This window comes from Idiotropiscis lumnitzeri, chromosome 1 (assembly GCF_059441095.1).
Source record: "Idiotropiscis lumnitzeri isolate Australia: NSW breed Sydney's pygmy pipehorse chromosome 1, RoL_Ilum_1.0, whole genome shotgun sequence".
Taxonomy (NCBI): Eukaryota; Metazoa; Chordata; class Actinopteri; order Syngnathiformes; family Syngnathidae; genus Idiotropiscis; species Idiotropiscis lumnitzeri.
Genome location: NC_142391.1, coordinates 24,397,261 through 24,400,128, shown reverse-complemented (window position 1 = coordinate 24,400,128; position 2,868 = coordinate 24,397,261). Strand labels below are relative to the sequence as shown.

The 2,868-nt window shown below is 39.4% G+C and overlaps 1 non-coding gene across 1 annotated transcript; it reads right to left on the bottom strand.

The window, feature by feature from the left end:
- Window positions 1-2,232: 2,232 nt before the first annotated feature.
- trnae-uuc (transfer RNA glutamic acid (anticodon UUC)) lies at window positions 2,233-2,304 on the bottom strand. The gene has a single exon. It is a non-coding gene; the product is annotated as a tRNA-Glu (tRNA).
- Between the last annotated feature and the right edge of the window lie 564 nt (window positions 2,305-2,868).

Genomic DNA, 2,868 nt, shown 5'->3' with positions numbered 1-2,868 from the left:
TTGAGAAAAATATTTGCGTTCACGATATAAATAAATAAATAAATAAATAAATAGACAAATAAATAAATAACTAACTGAAACTACATTTTACGTGTATAAAGCCAACTTAAACTATTGTTATTGCGAAATGCTATTTATTTCAGTATTACTGTATCGCTCTGGAGTAGTAGGTCAAAAGGTCGCAAATTTGTTTGGGAATTGTTGTTTACTTTACACAATAGGTAGTCACTTTTTTATTTTATATATTGAAGGATTGTATTATGTTGCAACTAATACCAACATATACAACATATATATATATATATATATATATATATATATATATATATATATATATATATATATATATATATATATATATAAACGAATAGTAAAACTAATAGAAAAAAACTAAGACAAAGCATTTTCCTTAAATTAAAAACAAAAAAGTGATTTAATAATTATTTTTAAATAATTAAAATTTACTGAAGCATAAAAAATATTCAAAACTAAATAAAAACTACCTATAATAAAAAAATCCCCAAAACGTATAATACTGATAGGAATGCACCATTGCTAGATTTTTTTACATAAAAATACTGGCTGAACCCGAGTACCGATTCTTACTAATGCAGAAAGGTTTTGATATTTTTATTTAGGGCTGCAACAATCAAATACAAAAGTTAATTCCCCTCGTAATCTGTTTTATAATACTGTTCTAAAAAAAAATAAAAAAGCTTTGCTAACCACGAAAGTAGCTCTCGGACCATGGAAAATGCGATGCTGGTCCTTTTGTCATCATCTGAACATATGAAAGCTGTTAGAATTGATGAATCTCTTCCATGGCGACTGTTGATCTCAGTTGATAAAAGGCGAGGGCGTCCGCATTTCCTGTGGATGATTAACCATCAGTTGATAAGAGTGTGACCTAAAATGGCTCCACTTGATCACACTTGTTCCATGCACATCTCCTGTTTAGTCCAGAAGATAGACGAGCATGTGCAGCTGACAAACACATGATGTACGCCGAGGTCACGGGGGGTCAACACATGGTCATCAGCAGTCAGCTGAGAGGCTGAGCCCTCTGCCTGTTGATAAGAAGCCAGACGAGCAAAGGACAGCAAAGGCATGACCCGGCAAACAACATGTGATCTCTAGTTGTCCGCTTTTGGACGTGAATGAGAGCGTTTCTTGTCATTCTTTTTTCTTTTTTTAATTTCTTTTTCATCATACAGTACTTGTTTGATAGGCTGTAGAGCAGGGGTGTCAAACTCATTTTTGTGGATGGGCCACGACATAGTTCTGGTTTGCCTCAGAGTGCCGTTACGACTGTGAACCCATATAAATGTACGATCACCTTACGTTCTCACATACACACAACAAATTGATGGAAAGCCATTTATTTTAACTCAGTCTCTGCCATGAATGTACCTTTTGACGTATAAATCCGTCAATGGGAGTGAATGAGTTAAAAAGCGAGGATTGGTGACAAATAAATGGCAATATCTCCTATCTCGATCTCGTTAAAAGTGAAGAAAATGTGCTAGAAACGGGAAGTTGACGCACATGATTTGCCCTTCGCGGGCCACATAAAATGAGGTCACGGGCCAGATCTGGCCCCCGGGCCTTGGGTTTGACACCTGTGCTGTAGAGCATATAAAAATAGGTGCTCCAAGCAACATCAACGCAGCACAAAAACAGCGTTGTCTGCACGCTGGACTTAATTGAGTCACTGCGTCATGGCAGAAGAGCAGAAGGACAGCACTCACCCGGGACGTCATCTGTAGCAGCTCTAGAAACTATGGGTCCACAACAACACGGGCCCAAAAAAACCCCGAAAACATTTCCATCCACCCCCATTTGTGAAATTCTCACTAAAACTTCCCTTGCATTGTTGGTGGCACTTTAATGTGTTGCAAACTTTGTGACCTTTTTTTCTTTTCCTGCATTCGACAAATGATCCACACGTTAAAAGAGAAAAACTGAAATCAACCCACAACCAATTATTCATCTAAAACAAAGCATTTTCAAAATAGTGAAAACTAATAAATCCTAACAAACCTGCTCTGAAAAGTCTTAAAATGGAAAAAAAAAAATAAAGAGTCAAAATATATCCTGAGCCATTGCAGCTCTAGCGGCTATGTTTTGTTAAGGTGGGAGTAGTGACATAGCAACTCACCACACCATTTTTGGGACATCATTTTTTTCAAATTCACTTTTTCTCCAAAGCACAGAATTAGCAGAAAATAGCCTTTCCCATACCGGGAGTTGAACCCGGGCCACCTGGGTGAAAACCAGGAATCCTAACCGCTAGACCATATGGGAACTGCCGGGAAGACTTCCTGCCTGTCATAGCACATTAAGAAATATTGAATGGCCGCCGAGCTGCCATCTTAGTATTAGTTTCAGATTTTGTCATTCAATCCTGGTTCTTGCCTGTCAGGTTCTTGACAAAACTTCCCAAGAAAAAACCCCATTGCCACCCAGTTTGGGGTTAATAATTGTTTGAGATGGGGATCGGACGAAGGTGTTCGCAAGTTCCGCTCATCATCATCATTCGTACCTCGTGTGACATAGTTTCGCTACAGTGGAACTTTTTCTTTCATTTCATCTTTGCATCCTCTTTTCTGCACTAGTGAGCGTTTCCTCCCTCCCCTCCCTGTGATTCTCTTTGGGGGGGTTGGCAATGAGCCATGGCGGTAAGGCCTTCCTCCGACGGTCTTCCCTTCTTGGCAGAATGCCCAGTTTGTCCGTGTGCGGGGGTGAGTGAGCGTGTGCATATTTGTGTGTGCATGCGTGTGTATGTCTGTGCAGTGAAGGGGGCCGCTTTCTCATAATCGTTGCCATTCAGCACCTCGTCGGAGTGTGTCCGTGTTTACACGAGAGGGG